Raw genomic sequence first — 22911 nt, 5'->3', positions numbered from 1 at the left:
ATTGATCATGTTGTTCAATTCTTCTATATCTTTTCTGGTTTTCTCTCTACTGGTTCTTTCAATAGTTGAGAATAGAGTGCTGAAATCTGTAACTATAAGTATTTATTTCTCCTTTCAGCTCTATCAGCTTTTCTTCGTGCATTTTGAGGCTTCATGTAATTGGTGCACACCTATTTTTAGAATCATCATGCCTTCTTATGGATTGATCCTTTTATCATTATGTTATGTCCATCTTTTTCTCTAGTAATAGTCTTTGCTCTGAAGTCTACTTTATTTTATTAATGTAGTCATTCCTATATTTTAAAAATATTTTTTGCATACTACAATTTTTTATTCTTTTATTTTCAAACTTCATATATTGTATTTAAATTGAGTTTCTTGGATATTTCTTCTTAAAATCCACTCTACCAATTTCTTTTATTTGATATACTTAGTCATTTACTTTTAAGGAAATTATTGATATGATAAATCTTAAGTGCAAAATGTTATTGGTTGTTTTCCTAGTTTTTTATTCCTCTGTTTCTCTTTTCTTTCTTTTTTTTAAGATTTTATTTATTTATTCATGAGATACAGAGAGAGAGAGAGGCAGAGATACAGGCAGAGGGAGAAGCAAGCTCCATGCAGGGATCCCGATGTGGGACTTGATCCCAGGACTCCAGGATCATGCCCTGGGCTGAAGGCAGGTGCCAAATCACTGAGCCACCCAAGAATCCCCTCTGTTTCTCTTTTCTTTCCTTCCTATGGGATAGTTGTACATTTCTCAGGATGCCATCTTGATTTATTTTTGTTTTGAATATATCTCTTTGTGTAGTTTTCTTAGAGGTTGCTCTATCAAAGCTCAATTTTTAAAAATGTCTTAGTAAAGTGAAATTGAAAGGCTATGCTCTTAAAAAAAAGGCTATGCTCCTAACATAATAAAAAAATCTGAAAACAATTAAGTAAAATATTGTAGCAAAACATGAAAACCATCCTCTTAAAGTCATGGAAATACAAGAATGCATGCTATCATTATCAAAATTTAACTTTTTCTGAAACTTCTAGTTCATGGAATATGACAAGAAAATAAATAAAAGAGCTCATATCTGGAGTAGAAGTTTTGAATTTAGGATTTTTGTCTTATATTCTCATCATTTGATTGACTTCCTAGAAATCCAATGAAGCAAATGTAGTTGATAGGATATTTCAGTTCTGCAACAAGCTACAAAATAAACCTATGTAAATAAATGGCTGTCTACAGTGAAAAAATCTAATAGACAATATAAAATTCATTGTAGTAAAAGAAATCCTAAGAATAAACTTGTAAATATATTTATTTTTTTTAAATCCTAAAAATTATACTGACCTAGGATAAAATCCAAAAGAGTGGTGGGACATACTATGATTTTGATTAAAAGCCTAAATATTTGCAAATAATAATACTTCCAATATCAAATAACATTCTTATCATGATTTCAATGAAATTTTAACCAAAGTTATTCTATTGTAAAAACTGGGTAAAAAATAGCTAAGAAAATTTAGAAATAGCAAAATAATGAAAGAGGACTTGACCTACCTCCCACTTACATGTCTTAAAAAGCTGCAATAATTAAAACGGTGTGATATTAGCCTTTAGACTAGCCAGGTAGGTTAAAGTTAAGGTGAAAACTCCAGAAATAAAACATAAAATATGTAAATATTTTGTATATCAGAAAAGTTGTTTCTCAAAACAGTGGGAGAACTGACCATTTGATTAAAATTTTCAAAACTGTTGGTATAAAACAATTCATTGTATTTCTCATAAATTTAATTTCCTGGGCAGCCCGGGTCGCTCAGCGGTTTAGGTTTAGTACCGCCTTCGGCCCAGGGCATGATCCTGGAGACCTGGGATTGAGTCCCACCTCTGGCTCCCTGCATGGAGCCTGCTTCTTCCTCTTCCTGTGTCTCTGCCTTTCTCTCTCTCTCTCTCTCTCTCTCTCTGTGTGTGTCTCTCATGAATAAATAAATAAAATCTTTAAAAAAAAGAGGACCTACTCTTAATCAATTCTTAAAAAAAATTGATTTCCTTTGAATCTGGAAATATGGGTTTCCTTATTTTTTTAAAAAAGACTAGGTAGAGGTTGTTTGTAAGTAACATTTTCCTTTAAAAAAACACCAGTTTTATTTATCAAATGTGCTTTTATAAAAGTAGCAGATTCTTTCTCTTTTACTCCTGGTTTGTTTTTGTTTTGCTCTTTTCTAACCTTAACATACATGATTAAATTGCATTATTTTGTTCTTTCTCGTTAACACTAAAGCCATTTCATACTACAAATTTATGTCTAATTAAAACTGTGGCAACATCCCATACATTTTAATGTGAATTTTTATTGTAATTATGTATTGAACATTCCATAACGAAAATTTCTCCTTTACCTTTGTTAGGGACTATTTAGGTGCCTTTTTATTTGTTACAAAAGGTAAGATTTTTATGAGTGTTTATTTATATCTTTGTGATTCACTTCTAGTTTTATTGCCTGATGTCAGAGAATGTGTGAGTTTCTTTTTTGTGAACTATCTTGAGGTTCTCTTTGTAAATAATAAAATCATATTTAAATTGTCCACAGACATTTAAAATGTGTAATATAATTAATGTATTTATTTAATCACATCAAATTGGTTTTATGACCTAGATCTTATATATCCATTATTTTTTTGCCTATTATCTGTTAAGCATTCATAAAAGTATGCCAAAGTCTCTCATTTCTGTTGATTTTCTGACAATTGCCCTTTGTGTTTCAGACATTTATTTATATAGGTTTTGTGCTATGTAATTCTGTATGTAAACTTTCACAAACATTATTTTCTTTTTTTTTTCCTTTGGTGATTATATTCTTAATTTTTAAAAGAAAAACTTTTGGTTTTGTCACTTTTTTTGCTTTTAATTATGTATGGTCTGATATTAAAATGTTAACTCATTTTCATCTGTTATTATTAAGTGATATACTTAGTCCCTTTTTCTTATGATGTTTCCTTTTAATGTATTTTTTTCCTTTCTTTTTATTTTCTTTTTCTCTTTTTGGCAATGTGAACCATGATCTACCTGACCAGTTTTCTTCCCGTAATTTTGAAGTTATACATCCTATTTTAATTGTCGTCCTAGTAAATGACTTTCAGACACATTCCTGGCCTTGGGCTCCCGCTACTGCCTTCACCAAGCATCAAGGATGTTTGTGAAAACTATTGCTCTGCTTCTTGATGTAGCCATGACTGATCTCCATTTAAGTGCTGTTATTCAAAACTGGAAAGAAGATTTTGAGTAGTGTACTCCCCATCTTGTTTGCGACCTGCTTTTGCCCCTCCAAACTGTCACATTAGGTTTATTACAGAATCTCTACTTACATCTTGTTGAAGCACACTTCTTTATATGGAAGGTAAATGAGTGTCTTCTTCAAACGCAATCCAGCTCCACAATACCTAACTTGAATTTCTAAAAATGTTTGGACTACCACCTTAGTTTGTAGCACTGATTTCTTCCTCACCCCATATCCAGTTTTTATATTCCTTTGCTCATCTTAACTGGAATCCATGGAGGAAGAGTTGATTTCATGCTCAAGGTAGTTGCTTACCTAGCTAAGACTTGTCCTTGAGGCTGTGTGTGGGACATATTGTGGAAGAAGGCAGACTATGGAGGAGTTTGTAAAACAATCACATTTTGAGCTTTAAAAAGAATTCCAATTTTTCATATTCTGAAACTTCTTATTTAAAGCCATGTATCTCAATATGTATGTAATTACTATAAGAGCAACCTAAGGATATGCATTTAGTATCCTAAATGTAGATATGGTTGGTTAATCTTCATGTTTTCAAGCCATGTATTTCAGTGCATAAATAAATTCTTATTTATCTCAATCCGTCCATGAATGGACTCTTTTAAAGTTAAAATGAACTACCACAAAAAAATATTAAGTTTCATAGTAACATCAAGAATAAGGTTCTGAAATTGTCACAATTATAATTCAACATATGTAATTTTACATATTTTCTTGAGTTTGTCCAGAATAATTTCAATGATCAAATCTTATTACCCTATTTGTTATTTATTCTTAGGTGCCTTTTAAAAAGAATAAAGATATGTTATCCTGAGAACTTCCCTAACTCAGAATCTGTGTATTTCACAAAGGCCACATGCCTTGTATCTCCAGAAAGACCGCTGTCGTTAACCGTCTTCAACATAACAACATTCTGTTGTAAAGAGTGTCCTCTTTTAACTGTTCTCTCCAAGCCAGTCAAAATGTGGCATGCAACTTTTTCTCTCATCTGCAAATTTTCTTTAGAAATGATTAGAGTTATTTGAGTCCTTTCAAAGATAACTCTCCCCTCTGCCCTGCCTTGCCTTACGCTGTTTTCAAAACCCCAAACAACAAGACATCAAAAGAGCACCTAAACAAAATAGTTCATGTTCCTATCTTCTTACCTCCAGTTGAAGTCTCATTTATAGGTTAGCATAATATTTTTGAATTGTAAAGGTTAAGAATTTGTTTGAAACCTTCTGTAGAATGGAAAATTTATTTTCCCATGATTAATTCACTTTAAAATGGCAAGCACTGGGGGGAGAAAAAGAAAAAAAGAATCAAGAATCATACCAGACTTTGGGAAGAAAACTTGGGAGACCATTTTGTCAAACCATCTTATTTATAGATGAGAAATTTTGGCCCAGAGAAGTTCTATAATTTGTGTAATGAAAGAATCATAATGTCAGTAGCGTTTTTGTTTTCTAAGCAAAACAGGACTAAGGCAGAAAGTTGAATGGGTTCCCTGAATAATTCAGATCAAAAGAAGCTGGGGTATCTGAATGCAGAAAGCCTATGTATATGTTTGCCCTCAAGTATCAGGACAAAGTTTATCTGTAGCTTTTCTCTTCCACACTATCTGCATCTTTCTGGTAAAAAAAAAAAAAAAAAAAAAAAAAAAAAAAAAAAAAACGCACAGTCAGGGATGGTTAGTTAAGCACAAGAAATTCAATTCTCATGATTGTTCACATCTATTAACCACTTACGAGGCCGGACACTCAGCTGTGCACTGTACTCTTCGTGTCACAACTTCCTAGAAGGGAAGCAGTGACATGACTCCTGGCTCCTGGTTTACAAAAGTAAAAACCAAGCTCTTGTGTGTGAGAAAATTTAAGTACCTTGCTCAAGTGCCTACAACTCATAAGAAAGTGAGACAAAAAAAAACCACTTCTGATTCCAAATTGTACCCATAAGGCTATATACAAATCTTGGTTGATGAAAGGCATGTGAGAACCCTTCCGCTCCAGTGAGAGCCCCTTGTGTAACCCCCAGCCCCCATCTGCCCCCCCCCCACCCCACCCCAGGGGACCTTGCTTCTCACATCTGCACAGGGACCCTGGACCTCTCTTCAGAGAACCTCTCTTCTCACTCTTCTGCCCAGAGTGATGGTGTGAATGCCCCCCCCCTTCCTCAAGTCAGGACATCTCTCAAGTTTAGTTGACACCCCAGAGCTGCGCTGGGCTTAGACTGAGGATGCCACTGCCTAAAACAACTCCCTCACCTGGCTTCCTGCCCTGCCTGCCCGGTTCCTCCATTCCCTGACAGTGTCTCTTGGGAGCCCTTCCTTGCACACCATTACCACAAGACTCCTCATCTCCCCTCTGCTTCTAGAACCCCTGACCCAAGATGCTCTTCATTTTATCCCAGGTGACCTGAGGAAGTAGTCTCTGGTGAAAAGTGTCGCAGCCAAGTCTCTTTGATTGAATATTTGCATCCTGCTCTTCTGTTAGCAGAGAAGGTTTTTGTATCATAAAGGAAGAGTTTGGGAGGAACTTAGACTCTTCTTGGAACGCCAAACAAGGAGGCCGGTTGGGGCAAAAGTTTTTACAGAATTGATTACATATTTTCCCTTGTCAGCTCTGCATAATAAAACATTCAATCCTTTGACTGTTGGGAGCGATCCTAGGCACAAATCAGACCCACGTCCGGCTTCCCTGGAGATCTGTAACATTGGTATGCATTACTGTTTCATGTTTTGCTCAGGCTGCCTGCCTCCCCCTCCCACCCAGTTTAGGTATTCTGAAGCCCAGCCCCATTGGCCAGGCCCCCAGCAGCGTGTACTATGTCCATCCATCCTACGTGCTGCCTCAGGCTAAGGAAACCTGACCACAGGCCTCCCTGATTACCAGTTCCCCAGCTTCTGGTAGAGCATGGTTCTTAACTCAGTGAAGCATGCTCCCTTTAGCCCCATCTCTGTGCATCTAGCTTCATTTCCTAAACTCCCTGCCTTGTTTTCAATCTGTCTTGAAATTGTCCTATGAAATTGTCCATATTTCCCCAAAATCAACGTCACCCCACCTTTGCTCCCAGGTGAATCCAGCCACAGCAGTTGTCACAGAGGTTAAATGAGTCTTCCAGAATTCCACAGGAAATACATCTCCCCTCCTGGTAGAATTGAAGTAGGAGGTGTGCCCTCGCATCTGACTCAGTGGCTGAGTGTCATTTAAAATTGGTCAATTTGTTGGGGCGTCTAAGTGGCTCAGTCAACTAAGCATCTGCCTTCAGCTCAGGTCATGATCCCAGAGTCCTGGGATGGAGCCTGGCATAGGGCTCCCTGCTCAGTGGGGAGTCTGCTTCTCCCTTTACCCCTTGCCACTGCTCATGCTCTCTCTCTTTCTCAAATAAATAAATAAAATATTTTTAAAAAAATACAATTGTTCAATTTGTTTGGTGGCATTTAATAAAATATGAATGGATGTTGCATTTTAAAATAAATATCTTTGATGAGGGACCTCAGGACCCACTGCCGTGAAGGCCTATTTTTCCCTTCTAGGGAGGAAATGTGCCATTCCAATAGAAGAATTATATTCCCCCAATTAGAATCTGCAGGTCTTTGTAACCACTATGGTTGTACATAGTAGGTAGAGATGAATGCTAGTGTCAGAAGGGAACTCACACAATCATCCGTTGGTCCAGCCCCTTGCTTCATAGAGGGGAAAACAGACTCAGAAAAGTGAAGAGAGCAGTGGGGCTCCCTTTGCTATGACATGTATTGATGTGAGGCATTGACAAAAGAAAGAAGGGCTTTTTTTTACAACTCACCATGGTGGTCGGTCTACACCAGGGGATCTATGGCCGCATCAAAGGGCTATCTGATCCTGAGTCAGAAGTCAGACTATCTCCCTACATGGTTGTGTTGGGATGCCTCTAGGTTTTAAAAGAAATTGCTTATTCATGTCTCATATAGAAGCTTAATTTAAATACCAATGCTCCTTATTTCACAAATGCAACAAAACTATGAGTAAGAGGATTTACACTCAAGACTGCTTTGTCATTGACACTCAATCAGGCCTCCACAAAGAAAGTAAATGAGAATTCAAGGCAACCACTTAGATCATTTGAGTCAAAAATCCATGAATATATTTTCTCCTGGGGAGAGAAGACAGCCAACTGTAGCTTGTTACCCTAGGAAGTGATGGTTGAGTGGGGGGTGATCTGTGGAGCCACAGAGACAGGAAGGCTCAGAGGACAGAGGATGTCATTGGGTCCCCATGGTCAAGCATTTGCTCCTAGAGGTAAGATTGCACTGGATAGGCCAAGTCAGAGATGACATGCAGATTCAAAATCAGAATTACTTAGCCCTGGTTTTTTATAATAGACAGTCATTGCTGCTGGCAAGTAGCAATACTTCCTATTTTGCTATAACAACAGTTTATTGATATCTAAGAAATATCTGAAATTCTGAGTCTAAGCAAAGATTTGTGGATTCTAAGCCATTCAGTACACAATGGTTGACAACTTTCTATGTGGCTCCTATTCTGATGCGGAGACAAACTGGTCAGATATGACATAAGACATGCTTTCCTCTGCCCAAGTCCATATCCTCTTATCCCCCTGGCCCCGGGAGACACAGATCCAGAAACCACCCCTGTGTAACCTGGGATTAACAAGGTCAAGTGGTGAGAGTCACAGCAGACTTTTCTGCTACAGAGGAGATTCCTGGGGGGATTCAGAGGTGCTTTATAGAGTAGATGTTTTAACCACCATTTAAATAATGGTGGAGAAAGCGTTAACTCGGAAGGAAAGTCTGCACAAAGACCCAGAAGCAAGTGCCAGGAAATAGCAAGCCACTGGTGCCCGGGGTATGGGGCACAACCTTGCTTCTTTAGGTGAAACATGCACCCATACACATGAACAGAATAATCTCATGTCATAAGAGTGTGGATTTCTGGTGGCTGTTTTTTTTTTTTTGCCTTGGTAAATTTAGATATGTTCCCGTGCATACTGTTCAGTTCAATTATACCCCCAGATAATGCAAACTGATTTCCTAAAAGCATGAGTTGTGGGTTTTAGATCCGTTAGCCTGTACACTTCATGACAGTCCTGGAAACTGGTAAGACTTAGACTTCTGCCCTTTCAGCTTGGGAGGGAACTATCCGCTGTGTATTTGTGATCCCGAAATAAAGGGAGCGTCTTATTGGTAGGCACCACTTCAACCTGTCCCAGTCAAACAGAGAGCCATACATAACTTCCCTTCTGGGGCTTTGGAACTCACATGTCCTCAGTGAATAGAAACGAGGGACAAAAACCCTTTTGTGTCCGGGCTTCACAAATGTGGAATCAGTTACCAGTCGATTTAAGAACAATTGGGAGCTTTTCCTGTTTTAAGACGGAACTGGAACAATACCTCGTGATGACTAGAAGTTGTTATAATTGTTTTAATTGATGTTATTCTTGTGTTATCTCCGTTTATTGTGTATTTATATGCATTTGCTTATCGCAGGTCATGCTTGAAAATGGGCCTTCAGCTCCATTTACATACACAGTTAACAAATCAATCACGTCATGTATGTATATTTCTCAGCCCCACTTGTTTATATCAGATGGGCCTGCCATATGTACTCTCCATACATTTCATGCCCACATGTTTATATCACACAGATAATCCATCTGAGATTGATTTCAACTTCACTTTTAAGTCCTGAGGACCAACACAGCAAATATGCATCTTGAAATACAAGCTGAAGTTGCTATTTTGCCACAGAAGAACAAAAAGACCTAATGTCTTTTTAACTCTTTGTTATGGATCTATTTAAAGCCATGTTCCTGTGGCTTGTTACAAGAATCCGCTGGAGAAGAAAGTTGCCATCGGAATGCTGCAGTTCTCAATTTCACACTAGGCATTGCTTCCCTTGCCCCCCACTATTCCCCCTACCAGCACGAAAAGCAGAGAGATGGTATAAACAAAGCCGCCAAGACAATCACTTGTGGAGAAATGCATTCTAACATCAAGCATTTAAATCACGGCTGATGGAGAAATGGCATGTTCAATTTACACTCTGTTTAAAAATGATAAACATCTAGGCACACATTCCTACCTGTCTTTCATATCCCTGTGTCCCAAACATAGCAAATAAAGCAACAAACACACACAGAGAAATGAGAGTGTGTCACTGTTTCATCTATTCCATTTACAAACTTACAAGCCACAAATACACATCTGGGAAATGTGTTTTTCTCCGAGCTTCGTGATGCTGATGTGTTAATTCATACATAATCACAGCCATGTGGCCACTCTTGCTGCAAGGCCCCACCTTTGCAGCTCCCGCAGGGGTGTTCGCCTGGCAGTGAACAGAATCGGGTAGACAAAAACAGACTCCAGAGACCTGAGGTTGTTGCACCGTAAATTATTTCATCACCCAAATTGGAAAGTGAGCTCATAAAATAGTAGCATTCGGAATTCAGGGGAATAAAAGTGTGTGAAGAACAAAGTATCTTCTTTAGGGGATGGGCCCTTCGAAGTTGCCTGGCTTTTCCATCTCACCAAATAAATATCCGAATCTGAGCACTGCCCAGGGGAGTGGCTTGTAAGCACATCCTCTGGGGGACGAGGAAGGATTGCAGTGTGCAGAGAGTATGAAAAAAAAAAAAAAACCTGAAAAAGCTATTAGGGTCCATTGTGTCATTCCAGCTGCTACACAGACATACTTAGTCCATGTGTCAAAAACGCTTACTAAGTTTTTCTCTTAGAGGAAAATAAGCCATAAGTACACAATAGCCTTTGTCTCTTTCAAAGGCTGTGTAATTCAAGGGCTCTGCACATCTGTACTGAAGGTACAATCCGTTCTGTACCTAAAGCTCTTCCTGGGCTCTGTCTGGCTTGCCTCGAATATCTTGGGGCTCCACATGACCAAAAGACAGGGGCCACGGAAAGCTCTGTGCCCCGCACCCCGAGGGGACGTGGACCAGGCGGAGCCCCATCAGCAAGGGCCTTGAGAAAGGTCCCTTGTTCCTTTCCACAGACATGTGCTTTCAGGACTCTCTGGAGTCCTATCATGCATGTCAGATGATGGACTAACCAGATCCTAACAACCCAAAAGGTGCCAAGGTGGTCCAAATGTTGAAATCGCGATTGTAGGTGCCAGTGAAGATGGCCATTCCCAAAACACTCAGGACAGGAATGAAATGCATTAAAAGATGTGAAATTATCCTAAGAAAGATATCCATAGCTAGAGGAAGAGTATAAAAAACCATGTGGGACATAGACTCATTCACCTGTAAGGACTGGAAGAGTCCTCAGAGACATTATGATAAAAACAAGGAATTAGAAGGACAAAGTAAAAAAAAAAAAAAAAAGAAGGACAAAGTAGATGAATGATATATAGAAAATTGCAGAGGCCAAGGCCTGGAGACAGTGCCTGGGCCTGGGTCTCCAGAAGCTTCGGGTTCCCTGCTACACCACACTGTTCACCACACACAGGGGTGCCTCCTCTATAGAAATAAGAATATGAGGCCCCAGAAAGACCATATTACACCAACTAAATTATATGCTAACAAGCTTACATACATTAAAACTCTGGAAATAGTTTTAAAATATGTTGTATAATATAATAAAATATGCGGTAACATGTTTATCAGTAGAAAGATTTATAAGTGATTCCCTGTTACCTAAGACTTTTTTATTTTTCTAGACAGATCTGAAACAAGCAATCTACTCCAAGTGGTTTTTGAAGATTCCCAAATGATTCCCACCCCCCCTTTTTGGAGCCTATCGTCATTCAAATCACATCACAATCATATTCCTCATGATAAATGTTTGGTTTGGGGGCACCTGGGTGGCTCAGTCGGTTAAGTATCTATCTGCCTTCCTCTCAGGTCACCATCTCAGGTTGGGGTCCTAGGATCCAGCCCCAGCTCTGGCTCCCTGCTCAGAGGGGAGTCGCCCTCTCCCTCTGCCACTGTCTCCCCTTCCTCTTGTGCTCTCACGCTCTCTTTCTCACTCAAATAAATAAAATCTTTTAAAAAAAAGTGTTCAGTTCAAATATCAAATTATTCTGCTGCAGACCTATGGCTGTCACCTAAAATTATGTATTTCTAATCATTCATTTGCTAGAATTCTTTGAATTCAGGGAATCAATCTTGCAGTGGAACACAAGTGTAGCATCACAAATGAGATATGCCAGCCTCAAACTTCGTGGGTGTGAGGATTTATAGCTGGCACAGAAGTGGGCACTGGCCACATCTAGTTAGAGAGAGAGTGAGTGTAGCCACATTCTTTCTAGAGGGCACTGGTTTGTAAGCAGATAATAAAACTGAGTTTCAAAAAATAGAACCAATGGCTTAGTAAAAATTTAAAGCGGGTCATATGGTTGCTTTAAACACAACTGTTTTTTTAATTGACATCAGTGGCAAAGAGACCGCCAATACATAGTAAGGATCTTCTTTTAAACAGATAATGCAATAACTAGATGAGTATTATACACTCAAACTCTGTGTCCGAGAAACCTGACTTAAATAGCAAGATCAGGAGATGAGCCAACTGGAGGGAAGCATGCTGCTCTTTTTAACCTAGATGTGTATAATAGACAGTTTTCCCTGCTCCCATCAGGGTGTGCAGGGCAGGGATGGCTGTGGGTTGACTGGACTCTGTGGTGACTGGGAGAATTTGACTCATTTACTCATTTATCAAAAATTCATTGATAGGGTGTCTGGGTGGCTCGGCGTTGGAGCTCAGGGCGTGATCCTGGAGTCCCAGAATCGAGCCCCACATTGGGCTCTCTGCATGGAGCCTGCTTCTCCCTTTGCCTGTGTCTCTGCCTCTCTCATGAATAAATAAATAAAATCTTTAAGAAAAAATTCACTGAACCTGTTTGATGCAGGCATGACGCTAAGTGCCAAGGATATAAAGATGCATGGCCATGCTTGCCTTGCGGTAGCTCACCATCCTATGGGAAAGAGTAGCAGGTACTTAAAAGAAATAACTACAATAGATGAAATTTTAGGTCTGGGAGTCAGAGGCCGTCGAAAGCATTACTGACCTATATTATCTGAATCTTAATGGTTGAAAGGTCTGTCTCAAAGAGGCTGAGCCGGAGGAAGGCATTTTGGGCAGAAATCATTACAGGGAAAGGATGGACACAGAAAATACAGACATATTTTTTGGATCGAAAGTTGCTTAGTATGAAGTTTGGTTGGCTTGTTGCTTTTGATATTTTCCAAGTGGTATGCAGTAAACTTTTATTGTTTGTATAATCAAAACACAAAAGAGCTAATGCTCAAAAAAACCAAGGTTAACAAGGTGTGATCCTGCAAGCATTCGGGCTTTTTGGGGTAGACAATGCAGTCAATAGAGTTTTTGAACAAGGTACGTGGATGGTCAGTTTGTAATTTAGAAGGTGAATTTGGAGTCAGTGAGAACAAGAGGTAGACTGAGGTTATATTTCTGTAAAGGAATAAAGGATTTGAAATTGTGTACATTTATAAATCATAAATTAGAAGCATTTCATTTAATTGGTGATTCCCAGAGCGACTTCCATCCACTGCCTAAAATGTTCTTTTAAGAAATTCAAACACCTTCTAATTTTGGTCTCAGAATTTCAAATACAGTTAGAATGTTAAATTATTAATGTTTAGTGATTATCTAGTGAAATAATCTAACAACTTATTTCTTTTAAGAATACAAAACCCATCATTCATTATTGTAGATTAAAAACATACAAAGCCAGGAAAGCAACTTTGAATTGTTTAAATCATATTTCCTGGATTATGTTCACTCGAAAACACTTCTCTATAGAAAGCCTTGTGCTCAGTGATGGTGAAACGATCTTGGCCATCTTCAGGGCCTGAGTGGTAATTTAGCCTCTACCTACTAGGAAATGTAAGCATACTTCCGAATAAACGAGAGCTTGCCTTTAAACAATCAATCTTGAAATTCAGAATTATTTTAAAGTATGCTTTTTTCACAAAGATATTCTGGTAAGATCAACATAGTGAACTATAAAGTGCTTTTATTTCTTATGAATGATTCCAATTTACTTTATTTTAATGAACAATTGGCAGTTGAAAGAGTTTGGGATAAATATAAATGTATGAAAACCACAGGGATCTCTAAAACCATTTCACTGATTTCACAATAGACAAAATATTGCATATCTAAAAACTCAAGATTATAGGAGATTAAAAGAACATTTTGTAGCACCAGTGATTTCAAGAGAAGTTAAGTTTGTAATGGCAACTAACCAGGGCTGCTGGTTTCTTGAATGGAGTAGGTGAAGTGTTGCAGAAGTAATATGCATCCCTTCCAGTGGAAGGAACTAAATGAGTCATTATGAAGATACTCATTACTGGCTGTTTCACTTAATGGCTCCATGAAAAGATGTATCAAGGGCTACAAACTTTGTGACCAATAAGAGAGTGGAGAAATAATGAGGTAAACTTGCCCAATCTTTAGGCAGATAAAATTCCAATAAGCCACAGTAGGGGGTGAGTGTTTGGGCTTGTACGTTCCTTGGTTCAGGTGCCAAGGGTTTTCTAAAGCCTGATTGAAACCAGGAAATGACAGAAAGAGAGAGAGAGAGAGAGAGAGAGAGAATCTATCAGCAATAGGATTTTATTCCTTATAGAAAGCATGTTTCAATGTTCTTGTCACACACTTGTTTAGACATTATTGAGTGTTATGTTTCTGTAAAACATTTCAAAGGTTGATGGAAGTTGTACATTTCACGAATTATGAAGTAGTACACTGTGCACTCTCTAATAACAGATGTAATAAATGTATTTTGACGCTAATTTAAGAATATTGTTCCTTCCCTTGACATTCTAATGTAAAGATGTAGAATGGGAAACCCTTATATATATACATCTGTTCCCATTCACATAGATCCCCGAATCTATGACGTAAAGGGGGGAGAGGATTAAATGACACATAAAGCGAGAGAGGACTCAATTTGAAAATCCCCAACCCATAGCAATTAATCACACATTAAACTCAACCTCAGCCATTTCTCAGCAAGATGAGCCTACACAAACCCTCGCTCATCTTCTCTAACTCCTGATAGTGTGAAAGCTCATCGTGATATTTAACCTAAATCTGCCCTGCTGCAGTGTAAGCCTATTACTTCTTGTTTTGTCCCCATTGACTAATGAGAATAATTGGTCCCCATCCTCTTTCTAATATCCCTTTATGTAGGAGTAAAATAGTTATTATGTCTCCCTCAGGCCTTCTTTTCTGTAGATTGAATGTGTCCAGTTCTCTTAACCTTTTCTCATGGGTCACATTTTCTAAACCTTTTATCATTTCTGATGTTCCCGTCAGAGCTCCCTCTAATTTGTTCTGTCTGTGAAAGGCGGGATGCCCCAAAACAGGCTCCAAATGGAGCCCATCCAGCTCAAGTCAAACTGAATAATTGCGCAGCTTGCTTTAAACGTGAGCACCTCTTAACATCAACGGCTATAGTCCAACTTTTCTTGGCAGACGGTCATATCTGCTGGCACTTTATTATGTTCTCCACTCAAACAGTGCACCTGGAGAGGGGATTGATTGCCTTTCCTCTCACGAGTTTTCAGACCCTTCTCAACAGAGTTGCACTTGCTGGACTATTTGCACTAACTGGACCCTCACTTTGTTGGCATGTTTTTTTTTCAAAGAAAGCTCTTGGGGTGGATTACCAAAGTTTTGTTCTCCAAATTGTAAATTAAAGCAAATTTACCTGAGATGGCTTTAAAAACCAAACAAACACAAACTTTGTTTTTTAGAGTAGGTTTAGGTTCTCACAGCAAAATTGAACAGAGAGCTCTCATTTACCCGCTGTCCACACACAGCCGGCCTCCCTGCTGGCAGCATCTCCCACCAGAGCAGCACTTTTGTTACAATCAATGACCCTGCATCGACACATCAGTCACACAGGGTCCCCAGTTCACACTAGGGTTCACTCTCACTGTTGCACATTCTGTGCCTTTGGACAAATGTATGATGTATGCATGTTACACACGGATGTATGCATATTTACAACACATATACTATGTACATAATTACATATATACTAACATGTATCATTATAGCATCATACAGGGTGATTTCACACCCCTAAAAACCTAGGCATCCTCCTGCCTCCCAATCCCTTGGCGACCACTGATCTAAAATGAGTTTTACCTTTTCCAAAATGTTACGTAGTCACAGTCCTACACTAGGCAGGCTCTTCAGATGATATCTTTCTTAATTCTTTAAAATAAAAATCTCTCCATGGGATTCTCAGTAGCCAGACAGAGAGGCTGTGAGTTCAAGTACAGAACACAGTAAGTTTCTTCCCAGTTCCTTTCCCTGACCATTCAAGTTCTACTCATGTAGGTGGGAACTCCTCCTTGGCCTCCCTACACATGGTCCCAAGCTCATCAGTGCTTCTAATGTTTAACACTTTGATTCTAACTCTCAGGAAAAAAAATGGCAAATCTTCCATCATTACACTTTAAATTTTATCATCTGTGATTCGTCCTACTTTTAAATTTTAAAACAAAGGGGACAAAATATATTTCTTGCCATCCTTTTACATAAAATCATATGTGAGGAATGCCTCAGTGGCTCATTCGGCTAGGCATCCGACTCTTGGTTATTGGCTCCAGAATGATCTCAGGGTCCTGACATGAAGCCCCGCGTGGACTCCATGCTCAGTGAGGAGTCTGCTAAGATTCTCTCTCCCTCTTCATCTCCCTCCCTCTCTTTCACTCTCTCAAATCAATCAATAAATATTTTTTTAAAAAAATCAGATGTGAAATATCCTTTAAAATGACAAGGAATCATAAGCAAAACACAAACAAAACCAGTTTCAAGTCCTCCCTGTTGAGGCCCAGACAACACGAAGGAGAGAGACGAGCACCCCTTGTATCCACTCTGAATTCCTGACCCACAGAATCTTCGAGTATAATAAAATGGCCCTTCTTAAGGACTGAGTTCTGGAACAATGTGCCGCACGGTCATGGATAACTGGAAAATTTACCTAGCAACTTTGAAGAGGGTCGGTCTAGGCAAGGTGAAGAGATGTGGAAATTAGGGCTTTGGAACTGCTAGTTGGTACAACTTCCCGCAGTAATACGTAGGACTAACCGGAAGGACAAAACAACACCTATATAAACAATATATCGCCTGTTTGACTCCCCTGAATATCTGCAAAATGATTTCAATCATCTGAAATCAACCAATCACACAAAAAAACAAAACACAGGCAAACAGAACACTGCACAGTGCACTTTCTAACGGAATCCTTTATTCCTTGCAACCATCAACACTTACTTTGAGATGATTTAAGTACACATCTCATTTTCTAAAGCCTTCCTTCCACAAGTCTAAATGTTTGCGATTTGTTAGAGCATTTCTCACTCTTCAAAGGCACAGATTCTATCATCAATAAATCACCATTATATTCTCTCCCTCCGAAATTGCTTCTGTTGACACAATGTAATTAGCGTGCCAACAAAGAACAAAGTTCACATCTAAGGCCAGTAGCACTGACTCTGCAGTTGCCAAATTCCACCTCTGAAAGCTGCCCTTGTTTGACTTCTCCCTAATACCTTGTACCAGGATGAAACGTTGGCAAATGGTCGGCTGAGATGTTTTTCATCAGAGAGGGAACTTTCTGCATTCTCCTCCTCTTTCCTTCTCAGGGAATGTTGCAAGCCCAGGTAATCACTGCTCCTGGGCAGAGATTCCGAGAAAGGGCTTCTGTTTCGCTTTCTTGTCACATCAGATGATTCATCAGAAAAAAATTCTCTACTTTTTCATTTTCATTTCTTTAGAGATGAAAATATGATACAAAGCCAGGCAAGGCATAAACGGGGTCTGTCCTTCTCTCTGTCTGGTTTGCGTGGAGTGAGGTTTTGGTTTTCTAAGCCATGGAATCCCTTTTCCCCTTTTCTTTTCTTTCTTTTCCTTTCTCAGATGTGTATCTTCAGTGCACTGGTGTAACTGAGCTAAATGCCAAGTGAGCTCCCTGCTGTGCGCCGGCCATCCACCTGCCACCCCTCCCCTGGCCACAGAGAGGTGAGCTATTTAATTTTGGAAATGACATTTCTATACAGTCCTTCTAAGATAGCAATTTATGTCAATCATCCAGGATCTCCCTCTGCCAATAACAATGTCAATGGCCTCGAATTTCCTATTGACTTTGGGGTGAGAGGGCTATCTCTTGGACTCCTCTGAGCCGTACTTTTCACGACTGTATAGAAAAGTTTACTTCCCTAGGAAGTTTCCTTGTGCTCTCAGACCTAATCTAACCTTCCTTTTATAGTCTCAGAGAAAAGGGAAAAAATCTGCACAATGTCTGATTGCCAGGAAGCATGGGTCTAGTTGGCTTTACTCCATCTTGGGGTCCTGTGGTTTTATCCCTTAAAATTTTGGGTATAACTCAGAGAGGGGATCGAAATGACTGGAACACCCAGAGTTAGCAATGTTGGTGCACTGTTGCCTCCTAGGAGTAGCTGTGAAAATTCACCTGCAATACAGTCTTATGTGTAGGAGTTTCTAAAACACACTGTGCTCCTACAAATAAAACAATATGTCTTTATTAATATCATTGTGAAATTTTCGGAAAATGTGTATGTGCCACAGGGCTGGAGGAGGACTAGGTTTCAATTCATTTTCTCCTCCCAAAAGCATCATTGGGGCTCTTCTGCATGCCATTCAGACACAAAAAACACTTGTATCTGAAGGAAACAGGATATAATCTTATTGTTAAGATGAACAATAGGTATATGATAAAAAAATACTTGTATATATTTACTTTCCTCCACTTTCAATATGTTGATGACCAGAATATTTTTTTTTTTTACAAATAGTTTACAAATACTACTCTGAATTGGTAAGAAAAGTTACTGTCATCCAGAACAAGACAATGTTCTAGAATAAATGTGAGATCAGGTTAGAAGGTGAATGGTAGGATTCTGTTAACAAATGTCACATTTTGTTCTACTATGAGAATGATGTGTGTTTTAGAAGTAGTGATTGCTTTTTTGTTTTATAGGGTGTGTGTGTGTGTGTGTGTGTGTGTGTGTGGACTCAAAGCATTTAAACTCAAAACTTTGGCAGTACCATATTACTCAAATCTATCTCTTCTCTGTCTTCAAAAAGAAAGTATTCTGAAGACTAGATCTTCATAAATTCCATTTCTTTGAGCCTGCTCCAAATTACTTGCTTCATTCATGAATCAGTGCTGCATGTCCTGCTACAGATTCATTCAGTGTATTCTTAATGCAAAGGTGGTTAATCAATGTTTCCTTTTCCATTTAAAATTTTGGTTTGGAACTTTGGGATGGCAAATAATAATTCTACCTTCTTTTCCCTCCTGGTTTGGAATGCATTAAGAACTAAGACACAGGAGACAGAAAAGAGAATGAAAGTATCAGCTATATTACTGCCAAAACTGACTTAAGAATTTGGTTTAGGTGTACACCTGTTTGGTCCATTTGGTCATTTTACCATTTGATCACGGTCCTACATGGGCAAGAACAGTCTTCTAAGCTTACCAAAAGTCAAGCCCAGGCCTAACTAAACACACTAGCTTGGTGGACAAGTGCAAGCAAGAGAGCAGGCTACATGGAATCCATCATACTCAGCTCGTATTCTCAAACTCACTGTTCACATATAGTCATGCCTACCCAACCAGGAAGAAGGGAAGTTGGGACAGATTTAAGCTGTAAATTTTTCTTCTGTATTTTTCTCTTCTGAAAAGTGAACCAAACACTTCATTCTCCCTGTGGAAACTAGGGATTTGGTAGTATCTTCTTGACATTTGAAATCTTCTCAAACATCACTGGGGAGTAATATCTAGATCAAATGGTACATGTACCATGCTTCTCTCACCATCTTTGTCCACAATAAATTCTCAATTAGTGTTACTTTTATTGTTGTTAGAACTTACTATTGTCACCTATAAAAGCCGACAGCACCTTTGTATTCTGAAAACAAAACATCCTTTTTTAAGCAAAATAAAATAAAACAACCTACCTGACCCTCTGTATATGTGCTGCCGAAGCAAGCACTCTACCTGGCCCTTTGAAAATGATGGCAAATTTATGAGAAATAGCTACTAACGCTTTAATAGGAACTATTAAAGATTCCCGCTAATGAATACTGAGAAGTACACAAGCACAGCATTGAAACCTTCTACATTTTCTGCTCCAGTCCTCTCCTTGATTTATTGTTTTCAGGGACCATAAGTAAATACCACTTAATAATATTTAAATATTTTACTTATTTATTTATTTGAGAGAGAGCAAGTGTGCACGTGAATGGTGGGGAGTAGCAGGCAAAGGGAAAGGGAGAAGCAGAGTCCCCACTAAGCAGGGTGCCCAATGTAGGGCTGGATCCCAGGATTTGGGATCATGACCTGAGCCCAAGGCAGATGCTTAACCGACGGAGCCACCCAGGTGCCCCTATTTAATAACATTTAATAAGTTAACATCAACTAAAGACAGACCACAACACCTTCTCTCGGGCCAGCATACCTGGAAGTATCCACTGGAAGGGTCTGGGTATGATGGACCCACACTGCTTTCCCCTCAATCTTCCAGTGTGTGCACCTGTAGAGAAGTTGAGGGGATAACTGTGCAGAGTCTCTGGTGTTCACTCATGGAGATCACCAAAGGTATGAAGAGGCTGCATGAGAAAGAAGAAATTGGTATTGCCCAGCAGCATTACTAATGAACATTTATCCGGTATACACGTGGACATGATAAATAACTGTACTATTACCAAGAATGCTCCAAATACTGTACTGACTCTATTACATGATAATAGACCTTTGACTACTGAAGTTGCCTTATAAGAAAAGTATCATCACCTTTATTCTACAGATGCACAAACTGGGCCTTCTAGAACAGAAGTGACTTCCTAAAGAAGCAAGTGTAGTAAGTAACAGAGCTGGTTCAAGCTCATGCCTTGGTAACACAATATCAGGCTTTTCTTTCTCTTTTACACCATTTTTCCTTCTTTAAAGGCAAAAATTCTCAGAAGTTTTTGGTGGGTTTTTTATATCTCTTTTTTTTTTTCATTAAATATGCTTTGCACTTTTACAAGGAACTAGGTACTGGGAATAGCCAGAAGAGAGTTATATCCCTGACAATTACAATCCAGAAGATCACAGTAAGTACTGAGAAGAGGTAAGGACAGAGCATGCTATGGAGAAGCACCAACAGAGAGGCATGGGCTTTGTGAGAGCTCTTGGTATTCACAACAGGACAGTCAGTACTGTACTGTTCACTGTCATCTGAATCTTTTCAGGGCAAAGATATATATCCCTCTGGATTCATCCATCTTTTATCTGGGTTGGATTGGTGTCCGTGTCCAATGAGTTTAATGAAAAAGATTGTAAGCAATTACAGTCAAAGTTTAAATTCATGTAAATCATATGTAAGATCCTCTGAAGTTGATTAGCACCTGATAACACCAGATAATGAATTCCTTGGAATAATTGGAGAGTAATGATAACTTTCAGTGTAAATTGGGACAATAAATTGGAGAAGCCTTTTTGGGAAGATGGGCATTCCCTCTAGAATGATTTTTATTCATTTAGGAATTCTTGATTCCAGCTTTCTGAATGTGATCTGGGGTATGGGCATTGTTTGGGCACCACTGTTCTTTTGTAAAGGTGATTTGGCCAAGCAAAACCCCAGGCAAATTCTGTTTCAAATTCCCTTGGCCTCCACAGAAGCCATCAATTTAAGCTACCTTCTGTCTGGATTTCCCCTGCCAACAATTTGCTGCTTGATCATTGTTTCCAATTGCTAAAGTGACCCTTAACTATGGCTACTAGAGAATTCCCTTGTTCCAGCAGAGCAAAGGAGAAATCCTAGACCAGTGGGATATTTTTGTACTAGGCCTCGTGCCCCTCACAAACACTTAGGTAGCTGCCTTTTCTCTTGGCCTAAATAGGCACTCTTCAAAATGCTGATAACGTAAGTGACATCAGAGGAAAAGGTGAGACAGTGAAGACAAGATGCTGTCTATAAAGATCTACTTGTCCCACTAAAGTCTGTCCTTTACCGTGCTGAAAAATAGCTTTTATAGCTTTAGTCTCCCCACCCAGAATGTTTTGGGGGTCCAGAGTAGCCAGAAAAGAATATAACCTATTTGTGTGCATTAGTTTAGGTGTAGTATCTGAAAAACTAAGTTCTTTACTTTATAAAAATAGCACCTTCAAGTGCTATTTTTCAAGAAACTTGAGAAGCTTCAAGAAAACTTTGACTTTGTAGCAAGAATGAAAAATAATAATTCTGAGAAGGGTCCACAAGGTTTGGTCATTTTTTCACCTGGGCTCTGGTTACTCTACCCTATTCTCTTTTCAGTTTCTCAGCTACTTAGCAGTCCATAGAGTACCTTAGGTGGTCCCCTGAAGTCTGGAATTTGGCTTCAGTAAAGAACAGAGGACATACTGCTTTGGCGTTGTCACTGGTTTAACTTCCCAAGGAGGAAGTTCAAATACAGCATTTATGTATGGTAGAAGTGTATGGAAGCATTTGCCCATTGGTGGATATCTTCATTCTTTTAACATCTATTGAACATCTTCCATATATCAGGAACCATTAAGACTCTGGGGCCCCTCTGTTCTCTAGAGGCACCAAGGGAATAGAAGTGCAAGCATATAATTGAAATACAATACATTTCAACTGTGGGGGGGGGGGGAATACAATGTGATAATGCTTATAATCAAGATATAAGCAAACCAGTAGGACAGAGCAGCTCAATGAGCAGCCAGCTTCCTGGGGAATCAGGTCATGCTTCATGAGTGTGATATCTGGGCAGCAGGTCATCAGCAGAATCACTTTGACTGAAAAAAAGAAAAGGCACTGGAAGTGGTTTTATTTCATTTAATTCAGCTAAATGTGTGAGTATATAACCAGGGTCGATAAATAACATACCACAGAACCATAGGTTATAGGTAGAAAATATGGCAGACAAGATCTTTTCTGTTATGTAGATTTTATACTTAATAAAAAAAAAACAGAGTTTAAATATTTAAAAGCCTTATTTTACTTTCCCAGACCAAAGGTGTTTGCTTCTTAAGAGCGTTAATCATTCACAAACATGAGTTACGAATACACAGTAGATGCTATTTATTCAGTATCTTAATTGAAGAATTAAAAAAAAGCCTTTAAAAACATATTATATGATTTCTTTAATAGAAAACGTTTACTAACTCATGTCAAAAATTTATTATCTAAAAAAAAACATGTTTTTTTTTCTTTTTTTCTTTTTTGTAGGGGCAAGACAATACCACATTAACAATAAAAATCATGGAATTTGGAAGACCTTAAGAAATGTGAAAGTAAGGTTAAGTTCAATGGACTGTTATTGATAAACATTTTTTACTAAATGGAAATTCCCTGAAAACTTACTACTTTAGTGTTTTAGAGATAGTAATTGAGCAAACAGAGATATTAAGTAACCTCTACCCTCCAAATGTTTCACCCATAATCTCTCCATCTTAGGTGAAGGATATTCAACTCTTTCCATTGTTCAGGAAAAAAATGTACACTTCTTACTTGCTCTATTTATTTTCCAGTGCAGGAATTATCTTCACATATTGTATTATTTACATATTTGTCATTTATTGTCTGTGTCCCCCCAGTAGAATGTCATCACTACAAAGGCTAGGTTTGGGTCCCTTTCTTCACT

General features: G+C 38.7%; 1 long non-coding RNA gene across 1 annotated transcript in view; it reads left to right on the top strand.

Moving 5' to 3' along the window:
- The window catches only part of LOC140596020 (uncharacterized), a 48409-nt gene extending 25848 nt beyond the window's left edge, over nt 1-22561 (top strand). The window contains exons 2-3 of the long non-coding RNA XR_011998045.1: nt 17179-17280; nt 20091-22561. This is a non-coding gene — a long non-coding RNA (uncharacterized lncRNA). The remainder of the gene's footprint in view (nt 1-17178; nt 17281-20090) is intronic.
- The last annotated feature ends 350 nt before the right edge of the window (nt 22562-22911 follow it).

The sequence above is a fragment of the Vulpes vulpes genome, chromosome 16 (assembly GCF_048418805.1).
Source record: "Vulpes vulpes isolate BD-2025 chromosome 16, VulVul3, whole genome shotgun sequence".
NCBI classification, from domain to species: domain Eukaryota; kingdom Metazoa; phylum Chordata; class Mammalia; order Carnivora; family Canidae; genus Vulpes; species Vulpes vulpes.
The sequence above is the reverse complement of the archived record's forward strand: the minus strand, read 5'-3'. Positions and strand labels throughout refer to the sequence as shown.